Raw genomic sequence first — 13,726 nt, 5'->3', positions numbered from 1 at the left:
GATGACCACTGAGGTGGCCAGGTAATATAGATAACACCTGGAATTGTCTGTGAAATGAATAATCAGGCACTTGACATTTAGTATTATACTCGATTCAGACTTGTTATAATAAAATCAACAAAAGAAAGAGACCGAGCCTTATAAAAGCCGAAGTAACTTCTTAAAGAGGAATGCCAAAGTCCTGATCTTGCAGGTAGATTAGTGTCTCTGCCGTCGCTTCAGGCTCGACAAGTGGCCTTTTTCCACGGTCGGCTGTAGGAGGATCAACCTGGTCAGTCGCCTCAACCACAGGTGGAGAATTATTGGTAGGAAGTCTAGTTGGTCGAGGGCGACTCGTTAGCAGGAGTTCTTCGCTGTCGTCATCCTGAAATAAGAATTGTTTAGGATTCAGAATCTAGTGGAAGGAAAAGTTACCAACAACATAGTCATACATCTTTATCCAAAACGATCATTGTTTTTGTTTTTGGATTCGGGGATAGAGTTTTCTCGGCCAAGGTGGCCGCTTCTTTCGAGATGGGAGCAACGACCGACCTTGGAGCTGAGGATTCCTTAACCATCAGATCAACGGTCGGCTTGACCACGACTTGTTCAACGGGGTGAACCTCATGAGCTTGATCGGTGAGAGGTTTCGTTTGCATTTCTGTCGAGACTCGAACGGCAGGAGTGCGATGAGATTTAGTGGTGGCTCATGTAGTCTGGCTGGAGATGACATGAATATCCCGCTCCTTTTTTCTCACTAACTTCTTGACACATCTTTTAGGAAAGGGGCATCGCCAGCCGTTTCAGCCTCTGGGCGAGACCGCTTACCCGGTAAAATCGACGAAGCGGTCACGATTTTCTTTAGCGAGGGGGCAGTTTTTTCTTGCTTACAGCCACAGCTGCTGCGTCCGCATAACTACCTGAAGAAGCTAAAATTAAAACAGCAAGTTTAAACAAATGGCCAAAGTAAAATGATAAACACAGACAAATACCTTGAGTCGTTTCTTTAGGGGTCGGGGCAGAAGTCTTCTTCGGGCGGTCACCAAAAATTTTCTTGATAATGTTTTCGACCAGTGCACCAAAAAAGTCTTGGGTATAGGCGGCCCACCATTCAACAAAGGTGGCGGTATTGAATGTCTCAAAGACGTTCGGCTGGAGGCGGAATTTCTTACATTTTTCTTGAAATTCTTGCTTGGCTTCCTTGCATTCTCTTTCTGAAGAACCAGAGAAGTGTCATCGGCTCAGGAGAGAACGGGAGGTAAGTAGAGGCAATGGGCAGCCTTGGAGGTAGCCAAGTTGCCGCACAGTGAAGTGGGGTAGTGAAGTGGGGATGGTAGACTTCCCAACTCGCACGTTTGGCATCGCAACCGAAGGGAAGGTTGCACATCAGCACAAACGGTCCCCAGCTCTTTCGAAGGACAACGTCTTCGGCTTCAGTTCAGGACGAAGATGGGAGCTTGATGGAAGGGGGATATTCTTGACGACAGCAGATCAAAAACTCATCATCAGAAAGGTTTTCTAGGCCAAAAAAAGTATTTAAAAACTTATTCGACTAAGTGAGGAGGAGCAGGTCTAGAGCCCAATTGCAAACCCAATGCTTCGGTGGGTATGCAGTTGGGGATTTCTGGCCTGAGGGTGGCAAAATAAACTTGCAACCAGAATTGAAGGACCTAGAGTGAGCCAGTTTAGTGGGGGTCAATCTTGTTGACCGTCGCCTCGGCTAGGCATCGTGTGAGGTTTGCAATGATAGCCGAGCTAAGAGCCAGGACATGACCACTAGCTAACGCCTCAGCGACCGACATGTTTTCGAGCAAACATTTATTTGATTTGGTACAACAAATGAATTTGTTGTACCAATAGAAAATGAAGGCTTCATGTTCTCCTTTCCTGAGGTTCTCTTCCCTTCGGCCAGCGAAATGTTGAATGAGGGTGTTGTAGTTAAAGAAGTTTTTGTGCAATTTCTGAACTTTTTCTATCAATGGCTCTTGATTTTTCTTCCTTAGCGACTTGACCGCGCGTTCATCTAAGTGTATCTTGAGGTCGAGGTTAGATGGACATCCAGAGAGGGACATGTTAATCGGGAGACCTGAAGAGGAGGTCCCGAGGATGGCTAAGATGTCGAGAACAGTAGGGCCAATAGGGCCGAGTGGAAGGACCATAGTATTGGTGGCCGAGCACCAAAAACCCAGAGCTACCATAAGAAGTTCTTTGTCCATGGCAATCTCGATGGTCGAAGGCTTGATGGCATCATAAATGCCAAGAACCTTCCATTCTTTGTTAAAGAACTTCTTTATCCTTTCGACCCACACTACTTAGGTCGCGGTAGTGGAAGGTCAGGTTCCTTGGGGTTTGGTCAATTCCCACTTCAACCAGTCATATCCTTGAAACAAAGGTTTCAGGCAGTTGTCTTTGATGAGGTTAGTAATGGACGCTGGGACATTGTCTATAAAGAGTGGTCCCAGGAACTGATGAGAAGTGCTCAAGTCACCTTCAAATCGCATATTTTTTATGGTGCTCTGGTCGATGAAGTCCCTGCACTTAGCGCATTCATCGGAAAGTTTGGAGATGAAGATGTTGGAAGCCATTGCTAAGAGTTTGAAGAAGTTTTGGACTTGGAGGAAATTTTCTGGTTGGAAAAGAGTTTTTGCAGGTTGATTTGGGAATAAAAGATTTGAGAATTCTGAGAGCGTAAATGGGAAAATAAAGGATTTTGGGTATTTATAAGAGTTTTAGAAGGAGGTCAATCGTTCGATTTTGAAAAGAAATGGTAAAATCAAACAGTCGGTTTTCTCAATCACTATGGAGATTCGAAAACCCGTGTGAAAGGACCAAAGAACTCGGGGATTGAGGCGACGTGGTAACGTAACGTGTGACAGCAGTTTTGATGATAAAGGGACGATTTGATGACCTAGCAGTTCGTGGTTCAAGGTGGCGTGGGTATGTGTAGCGGCATAATTAATGACAAAGTGATGTTTAACGTCTGCACGAACGTTTCAAGTGTCATCATTAGAGGACAGACGTGCCCAGAAGACGCCACATGGCAGGATGACTGATAAGACTAGGACCGTGCGATTGTGTTTCATGAATACACCTGATGGCTGGAATATTGGGAACTTTTCAAATACCTAAGGTTCACTTCTTCAAGGCCGAAACTCGGCTAAGGAGTTCTAAGCCGAAAAGCTCAGAAGTGAAGGGGCAATGTTTGGGCCCAAAATAATACTATTGGGCCGAACATAAGTTTAGGTTCGGTCTAAAGCTTTTCTGAAAATATTGTGGGCTGGCCAAGGGTCATGGGCTACCCAGTTAGGGCGGTCGAGTTTTATTGCAAGAAGGATTAATCTGGATAAGAGCAAATGGGTCGAGTCTTGGTATGATAAAGAGTCTCAATAGGATAAGGATGCTAAGATTTGAGAAATAAAGATGGCCGGATAAGGAGTTTGGTTTAGAGTCTTAGTGACGGTAGGATTGACCGAGGCCTGGTTGGATTAAGATAAAGAATCCTAATCCGAGTATAGTTATGATACAGCCAAGAGGAGATTGACTGCTATAAATACAAAGCGGCAAACAACGAAAAAACCCTCCAATTCAACACACAAACTGCTGATAGGATTTTTACTACTCATGTGAACAGGCTTAAATCTCCTATTTTACTTGCAAGAATCACAAGGTTATTGTAGTATACACGGATTTCGCAAGGTCATCTCCACAGGGATTATTAAATAATTCGAACTAATCAGATTCCATTTAATTATTGTAAAATAGAAATTGAAGTGATTGATTTTATAACCTAATTAAAATAAAAACGAATTTAATGAATTAAAATAAACAATCTGCAATATTAGGACTAGAGAGAAGAAAACAGTTTTGAGAAAATCAAATTAAGAAAGCACTAGGGTTCCACCATCACCTAGCAATCCTATGAATTTTTACCAATTACTTATGATCTACACATGCTACTTTGAAGGTTAGATTTTCCTAATTCATATTCTACTTGGAACCTCCAACATAGAACGTATATCTAACATGCAACCCGTCCGGACGTTCGGATCAAATCTAAACATGAAAGACTCATTATGCTTTATGAAAATCCTTTGAAAAACCATGCAATCCTTAAGACGTGATATTCATCCTAAGAGAAATTACAATTATTAATCACAAGAAGCCAGCGTCAATTTCAGGGAACCTTCCGACCAAAATTGCATCAAATTACTTTTGTAAAGATCCTAATGGTGATCAGGCATTACGACAATTAGATAGTTTTTATCCCGGTGATTAACAATTCAAAGTACGCATGCAATCGATCATAAGCAATTAAATAAAAATCACATATTCCTGCTAAGGCTCAAGGCTTCGCCCTAGCAAAAGGAATTAGTTCCGCATATTCATAATTGAAATCATAGAAAATATTCCTAAGAAAAGGATTGAAAACACCTTCAAGTAGAAAATCTTCAAAACCCTAGCACTTCTCTCTGTCTCCAATATTGCATAAAATAAAGCCTTCTCTAAAACTGTAGACGGCCAAGCAATATATTTGCTAAGCCTCCACGCAAACCCTAGCAAACTAAAATTAATAAAAACCCTAAATAAAAATAGCAAAATTCGTCTAAAATCTGAACAGCCACGTTTTGGCCCATAAGCTGCTCCAAAACTGGCCCAATATAGCTGGATTTAATGTTTGGAATATTCTGAACACTTTTCCAGAAGGCCACGAATCCATCCGAGGTCATTTTGGGCTCCAAAAACGTCACTTTCCAACACTGCGCACTGCTTCTTTATTTCATCGCCAGAAAATAACCGCTTGGTGGAAAAATCCCAAATTTTGATACGATCAAGCTAAGTGACTCACGAACGTCCTCCAACTGGAATTACTCCAAAATTCGTCCATTTGATCCTGTTTTGCTCCAGAGGAATCGAAAGTTCTATATTGAAAATACAATTCAAAGTATCAAAATTCTTCCAATATATTAACCAAAATATACTAAGATTAGGGTAAAATATATAATATAAAATCTACTCATCAACTGCCTTGCGCAAACTCTCGCTTTACGCGAAACCGCTCTACAACCTTGAGATTTTTATTTTCTTTTTCACTGACACATCTTCAGTTTGAATAAACAACACTGTGAAGGTAACCGGCGAACATCTTCAATTTGGATAAACAACACTGTCACCGTAGAATCAACCGATCGCGAAGCACCTTTAGTTTGGATAAACAGCACTGCGTTAATGTTGATTGGTTATCTATCTAAGTCTCGGTTGAGAAGGGTTTTCGAATCCTTATTGGCAGAGGTCATCTCACGAACATTCTCGGCGAAGTGAGGTGTTATGAATCACTAGACTCGGTGCGTTGAACGCCGAGTTATTTTATGATTAGATACTCACAAGTTGGATTTAGAATTCGGCATTCTAACGGCCGAACAACATTTACGATTAAAATGTACGTCTGCTTTGAATACTTGTGTCCATATAGTCTGGTGTCGATTTGGTATGCTTATACTCTTATAAATATAATCACCATGACCGAATCCGACGCTGATGATTTGTGAACTTTGTAGAAATAGCAGCCTTGTCTTCAAGCTCTAGAACCTGAAGGTCGAGATCTATTCCTTCCTCGGCCGCAATTGCATGATCAAAAAGTCAGCAGCGCACCCAATGCAACATCAACATATTTTACTCATCAACCGAGCTCGGCCGGCGAGTTAGCACGTCCCGCATCAACCGAAAGACGTAGTTAGCTCACTAGTTACTCGGTTTGTGTGCCACGTAGGCTTGGTAGTTTTTAGGGTCAGCATTACATGCCTAGGAGTGAAAACTCCAACGTACCTAATCCAGGCCAAAATGGAACGACAAAGGTGTGATAGGGAATAAAGCTTACTTTCAAACTTCACTTTATTACGCATCTTCCAAATAGCCATTAATAAGAAAAACCATGATGCTAGCCAGACATTGCAAAGTTGTGGAGAAACCACTTTGACACAAAAGCAAGCCATAAATCTGAGAAGGAACTCATAAGTAGAAGAATATTGGCAAATTGAATTGCAAGCCAACATGAAGTACGTTGTGCAAATCCACAACTAAAAAATAAGTGCTAAATAGATTCAGAATTCTTGTAATGTAGTTGGCATATTGAAACCAAAGGGTATGCTTCGTCGTTGAAGTTCATCCTTTATTGAGAGCTTTTTGAAAAGAATCATCCAAACTAAAATAGAGTAGCGAGGTGGAATGAAAAGACACCAAATATAGAAGCCCAACTCTCAACATGAAATCAAGGACAAACAATTTCATAGTCATATTGTAGACATTGAAATTTCGGTGGCATAAATGTTAGCCATTGCATTAAGATTACATTTGTAAACATTGAAATTTTGGTGAAATAAATGTTGACCATTGTATTAAAATTACAACCTTCATTCACTTCACCTACATCATACACTAAGTTCACCTACAACATCCACCAAGTTTCACCTACACCAAGTTTCACCTACAACATCCACCAAAATTCACCTACAACATCCACCAAAACAAATGGATGGTGGTGATTTGTTCCCAAAGCCTATAAATAGGCTCCTTGTGCACGTCGTTCTTGTCTCTTTCGTTTTCAGGAAATTTTCATGTTCACACATATAAGAACTATGTTGATGCACAAAACCGGATGTCTTGGAACAACGTAAATCCGACCGTGAATCTGCATGAAATGTAAATGACACAAGAGTTATCGTGGTTCACCCCAAGGTTTGGGCTACGTCCACACTGATTGTATTATATTTCTCTGATGGAGAGGGAGAGAGAGCTTAGGGGATGTGAGGAGCTTTGAGAGGGGGTGAGAGGCTTCAGAAATGGCATCCGAGGGTGAGAATGAGCCTCCTCCTAATTGTGAGGGTGAGGGGTCCTTTTATAGAATAAGGACTCCTCACTTATTACATATTTGCCCCTTCCTTTATCCCATAATTACATTTAAGTCCCCTGAGTATTTGTACGAGATCTAAATACGAGGCCCTAAATATGGTATAAACAAACTAAAAAACTCCAAATGTAGAAGCTTTCCAAATTAACACGTCCTTATCCTCATCAATTGGAAGATGCATCTCTAAAATCTCTATAGCCAAGTCTAGAAAAGTAGTAGAAAAAAATAGAAGGAAAACCCATTTTCCCATACGAATAATATTTTGAGTACGAGATAGAGAAGGAACAAGCTCAATAGCACCAACGACCCTAATGAATGCAAACCCAACTAAAGTTCGAATTGTGAATGTCAGGTTAGGGTTGGATTGAGCATCAAGCCTGCCCAAGTTCCATCCTTAGCGAAAAGAACAATTTATATGAAACGAATTCACCGTTATTATAGTGTTCTGATCCAATAATATCACATCATATGAAGAAAAAAAAATTACACATGACGTGACATTATTGAATTCAAACGCGGAATTGGATCATCTCAAGAGCAGGAGATCAGGATTCTCCTGACCCGTTGGATTTTGATCCAACGACTACAAATAGGGAGCCTTTCTAAAAGTTATAATAATTGTAACTATTGGATCAAAATCTAACGGCTCGTATTAGTGGAAGATGAGGGACAAAATATAATTTCCTCTAATATAATATGGCATTTGTAAAATTTGCTGACATGGCTAAAGACCATATAACAATAAACAAAAATTATACCTCCCACTCCTAGGGATCGACAGTCTGACTACGCAAATCACCAATCGGCGACTTTAATCCTATTTAGGGGGTATATTCAATTGGGATTTTAAGATATTTTAATTCTTTTAATGAATCTAGGGGTATTCAATCAGGATTTTAAGTGATTCTCTGAAATTATAGATGTATTCAATTAGAATTTTAAGATAGTTTATTAAAATCCTTAGAAATCCAGCGGTATTCAATTAAGATTTTAAAGAAGTTTATAACATTCCAGGTGTATTCAATTAGAAATTGATTTTAAAGAATTTGAGAAAGTTGAGGAATTAGAGAGAATTAGAGAGAATTGGAGAGATTTCGTAATGTATTTTAAGCATCCACAAATCTCATCTATTCCTGTAAGATTTCGAGGGAATTAAATTAAAATTTTATATGGAATCTCTGCAAATCAATTAAACTCTATAAAAATCCACGGATTCATAAATCAATTAAATTCTCTCAGAATTCTCAATTGAATACATCTCCTTAATCTCTGTTTTTTTTGGCAGATCATCAATCGGTGACTTCAAGAAGCAAACCAGACAATCGTCAATAAATTCAGGCGAGTAAAAGCCAACCGCAGCCGCCGCTCATCCCACTTGTGCCTCCATGTATTAAGCTTCTTTATCCACCAATCACACACCACCACCCTCCATTACTATTACCCTAGATAAATATTAAAATATTTAATATTGGGATGTGTTATTTACGCACCTCATCCAGAAGAGAAGATGATGGAGTTGGTCGTCGTCTTCATCGTGGCTTTGATATCCATCCCAACTTCACTTTCCGTACCCTTCATAGTCCTCCATGGTAATTTCCTGCTCTTTCTGTTTCATACTTGTCAATTTTCCTTTTAAAGAAATTATTCATATTTTGTTTGATAAATCTGTTTTTGTATCTGGGTTTTGCTTTATTTTTATGGTTTTTGATATTATTGTTATTTTCTGTACAAAAGTTGATTAATTGATGCTAAATAATGGTGGGTTGCTGTAATTTGCTGTATTAGAGAAGGGTTTATAGAACTAATTAGGAACTTGATTATGACCATTTTACCAAAGATGTTCAATTAGATACTAATATCCAAATGCCATCGGATGCAATGCATGGATTCATGGACTTAATCTATATGTGGAAGAAATCTTCTCAAAGTTCTATTTTTTGCATTTTTCTGTGTGGTAAAAAATCTTACATATAAAATAACTGTGCTTAATTAAATAAAGTGTTACATGAAGTTGCAGATCAAAGAATTAAATCACTTTTTTTCGGTTCACCTGAGGAACATAATTGAACACAGAGATACAAACGGCTGTTACTTTTTCTTTCTGTAGCATGAACCAAATAGATTCTTTTTGAAGTTAATCACCAAGAAAAACTGCTGAGAAAATTACAAAACAAAATAACACGTTGAGCCAAAAAAGATATAAAAACTGCTGCTGGATTGTTACCACTATATCTGTTGCTTGCCTGGGCATGCCTCATCTAACTGCAGCAGAATAATTCGAATTACGAGGAAAATTTGGCATGTAAACCAGCCTCTAAAATTATAATTCAAGTGGTAAGTAGTCTCTCAAGAGAGAGTTAGTCTGTCTGAGTTTGAAAATGAACCCAATGTACTTTTGTGAGGTATAGGTAGTATGATGTATTTTTCATTTGATGATTGTCAGAACCTCCGTGTTAGCCAATTAACTAATGCATTCAATAAACTCTGCATAATCTAATGTACTAATTCAATCTTGACCCATGAGAATGACCTAACAAAGAAAATTTTGGAGTAGTGCAAGTGTTCTGTGTTGTATGTTTGAAAAGAAGTTTGACATTTATAGCGATACCTAATTTCCTTTGAATTTGGTCAATCTAATATTAGTTGTCAAGTGTTTTTGGTTGGATTACGAACATCATCCATTTTAGTTCTTCTTTTAGTCTCCTTTTATATATTTGAGTGGTTCTTTCCTGGATTTTGTTAACTTTGTAGATCATTGAAACTAAGAATTCATTTCTTCTCTTACCATTATTTACTATTGCATTCTTACGCTCTTTCTGCATTCTAATGCTTCATTCATCATGATAGGCATTGGAGACCAGTGCTCTAATAAAGGAGTTAAACAGTTTACCGAGCAACTGAGCAACTTTTCTGGTACTGAAGGATATTGCATGTATGGTCCATTATTTTCTTCTCAAGCCTGCTTACTTTTTCCCATTGCTATATGTTATCCTTCTAGAGCTGATTGCTCATAGTTTATTCATCACATTGTTTTTAACAACTTTTATATATGTTCATGTCAAGTTCTGATCCTGAGATTTATTTAACATATGGTGTTGCCTTCTTGAGTTTATAGAACAATATGATAAGATACAACCTGATTTAAATACTCTTGGTGATGTGTAACTGGGAAGTCCACCCTTATGGTTTCTTACACGTTTTTTTTTTCAATTCTTGGGGGACATATGTAGTATGTAGTGTATTTTTCCATTAATATTGCTTGGATTTACCTTCCTGCAGAGAAGTTGGGGATGGAACGTGGGATTCCTGGTTTTTACCTCTTGAAGAACAGGTAAAAACTAAAAAAATCAAGGCTTGTCATTTTATTGATGGTTCTTGATTTCCACTTGTAATCTGACTTTTGTTCTACATGTTTGCAGACCAGAATCGTTTGTGATAAGGTGGTGAAGTTTTCCTGTTACCGTATAATGTTGGTCTGGCTTTTGAAGTTTCTGTGACTTTTGACTTTGTTCCCTACTACAACTACAGGTTAAAGAAAAGGAAGAACTGAGACAAGGTTACAATATTGTTGGTCTCTCCCAGGTATTATTATGATTGGATCTTTCTGTTTCTCACATATATTTATAGTAAATTAGATTTTTTATCAACTCAACTCCACAAATTAAGTTACCATAGCCGGAATAACATATTGACATCCTTCCTCACCATCTCTTTTAGTAAATACATGTCATCACGTCCTTTCTTCCTCATCCACCTAACTGGTCCTTATTTATGTATTTTGTATTTGAATCAAATCACTCCTTGAGTTGATATCATCCGCCATCTTCACCCTAATGATTCTTGGTGTCTATGACTGTATTTTAGAACATTTATCATTGTTCTGGCCATCAGTTAAGCTGTCGTTACATTTCAATGTTGTCCTTATTAGATGCTATTTTATTCCCAAGTTTAGCTACTGGCTCATGGCTTTGTTGCTATATGTGGCATTATCTGGCGTTACATTTTATTTTCTTTCGTTGTGGATATGCAATTATTTTATATTATGTAGCTTTCGTTGTCGTTTGATCTATGAGAATTTTTTCACCATGTTTGATTGTTTTTTCAATACCTCAATGCTTATGAGTAAATGAATTGTATCTTATAATTTTGAGTTTTGATGCTCATGTAACTCTGGTCAATCGGTTCTTTCTCATAACTTTTTCTTTTTAATTTGACAGGGCAATTTGATAGGCCGAGGTGTGGTAGAATTTTGCATCGATGGACCGCCTGTAAGATTCAATTTAACTAACTCTGCTAATTTCAAGTTTTCTCCACTGCTTTTCAAGTGACTACATGTATTGTTATAATAACAAAAATTGAATTCAGTTATCATACATGCAGTGAGCTACATGTATCCAACTCTTTAAAAATGCATAAGGAATGGTGTTATAAGTTCTTTAGGATTTTCTTATATTATTTTGGTGTGACATAATAGCTCTTAGGATTATTTCTGATATCGGAGAAATTTTTAGTCGCATTTTTCTATGGTGTGGTTTATAGGCAAATGCTTTATTATGTTTATAGATCTTTCTTCCGTATCATTGTTTCTTTGGTTTAATGCTCGCACAGGATGATGTTTCATTTCCTAATATAAGCAGAGTTGACAATATGAAAATTCTTGTTTTTGCCGATATTGAAACAGGTCAAGAACTTTATCTCTCTAGGAGGACCTCATGCGGGTACTGCTTCTGTGCCTCTCTGCGGTGTAAGTATCATACTATCATCTTGGAATTTTAATCCCTCCCTAACCAAATGTTTTTTTTTGCTGACATAGCTTCTGGTGAAGAATGTACATATATATAAACTACAATTGAACTTGCATATTCAGATATTGCTTACAAAGTACTGTCCTAGTAAGCTTGATGTTTCCTCTTCCCAATTGTAGTAGTATGGTACCGGCCTGCTTCTCGCCCAAAAGAACTATATATATATAGGGGAAAGTTTATGCTATTATACAGGAGAGGATTAGCACTTTCTACAGTACTTTGTCGGAAATGGTTGCAGCAAACAGTATTTCCTATGTCATTCTTTCAATTACATAAGATGAGAATATTTTGAAAGCATTTTGTATGAAGTACATCTAAGAGTGAAATCTTCAATACAAAGATCCCACCGTTATTCCGGTCATTTACTTAACTGTACTTAGCTGATTTCGCAGCGTATTTATATATTTGTGAGATTTTTGCGGAACTTTAATGTTTATATCAAAATATGTCTCAAATTAAGAGTCGTAAGGTATATAACTATCGAGGAACACTTCAAACTTGGTTGGAAATACTCTTGTGACCTATTTGAGATATGTTGATAATGATAAGGGGCTTTGTTTTTGTGCCTCTGCAGTCTGGTATATTTTGCATCATTGTGAATAAGCTACTCAAATCAGAGATCTACACTGACTATATTCAAGTACGCATCTAATTCTGCTGATTCTTTCTTCTTGTCTCTATTACGGTGTCAACTTTCGTCCTCCTAGGTATATTTCTGATGGGGCCTCACTATCTTGATTGTGATTCTGAAAATGCAGGAACACTTGGCTCCCAGCGGTTATCTTAAATTACCAAATGTGAGTAGTGGCTCGAAATGAAACATTCGATACATTTAATGAGGTGTTTTTACTTCATATACCTATGTTATAAATATATCAAGTAACCTTGCAATCATAAGTTTGACGGAATCAGCTGTCTGCTTCATCCTGATCAACAGTTTCTTTCCAGGCAATGTCTGATTATTAAGAGAAATGCAAGTTTCTTCCGAAGCTCAACAACGAACTCCCTGGTGAGAAAAATTCGACGTACAAGGAAAGGTTTAGTAGCTTACAGAACCTGGTGCTTATCATGGTAAGTTGGAAAAATATATTTCTTTGGTAACATTTCTTAGATCCTCAGAATAATTAGCCAAGTAAGCATATACATTATTTCCATGTTAATTTCGTATTTCTGCAGTTTGAGCATGACACTGTTTTGATACCAAAGGAGACTGCGTGGTTTGGATATTACGAAGATGAGAGCTTCAAATCAATTTTAAGTCCACAACAGGTAACAGAAGTACAATAATACTAATACTAGTGTTAGAGACTTGAAGCATTAGAAGATTTGCATTTACAATTAAGCGTACGCGTCTTCTTTGCTTTCACTTTTATGCAGACCGATCTGTTTACTGAGGACTGGATCGGTTTGAGAAACTTGGATGAAGCTGGGAGGGTCATGTACATTAGCGTTGCAGGAGGTCATCTCGGAATCTCCACCAGCGACATGAAAAAGCACGTGGTGCCCTACTTGCAAGTTTCAGCGTCGATGATGGATGGAAACAAGAAAGCTAGTTATACCAGGGCAAGTGGAGTTGAACATGGATTTGTGGAAAGCAATGAGAAAATGCAAGTAACGCCTGATTTTGATGATAGAGCGAGCATCAACTGGAGATGTACCGGAAGGGTGGTCGTCTTACGGGTGGCCCTTACCAGTCAAGAATTTGTTCAGTGAACTTCTTGGGCTCACATAGGACAAGTCACTCCCTCAGCCTTGATGAAGCTTAATTACTAGGTAACTCAAACTACCAAATCAAGAATTACACTGGGGTCTGTGGGTGGGGATGATTTATTTGTACAATAATTGCAATTTATTCCATGCCTATGTGACTGAAACCCTGCTAATATATGGTTATGTTATTCTGTACAAAATTATGCAAGGACTGATCTTGGTAAATAAAATTGCGTTCAGCATAAAAACTGACTTGATATTCCGCATGCATACGCCTTACGCCTCACTGGAATCGCTCTAAACCACTTGAATTACAGACTCCGGACGT

General features: G+C 38.2%; 1 pseudogene; it reads left to right on the top strand.

Moving 5' to 3' along the window:
- Positions 1 to 8,123: 8,123 nt before the first annotated feature.
- On the top strand, positions 8,124 to 13,646 carry LOC126626657 (uncharacterized; annotated as a pseudogene).
- The last annotated feature ends 80 nt before the right edge of the window (positions 13,647 to 13,726 follow it).

The sequence above is a fragment of the Malus sylvestris genome, chromosome 6, assembly GCF_916048215.2.
Source record: "Malus sylvestris chromosome 6, drMalSylv7.2, whole genome shotgun sequence".
NCBI lineage: Eukaryota > Viridiplantae > Streptophyta > Magnoliopsida > Rosales > Rosaceae > Malus > Malus sylvestris.
Note: the sequence above shows the minus strand (reverse complement) of the source record. Positions and strands in the feature narration are given on the sequence as shown.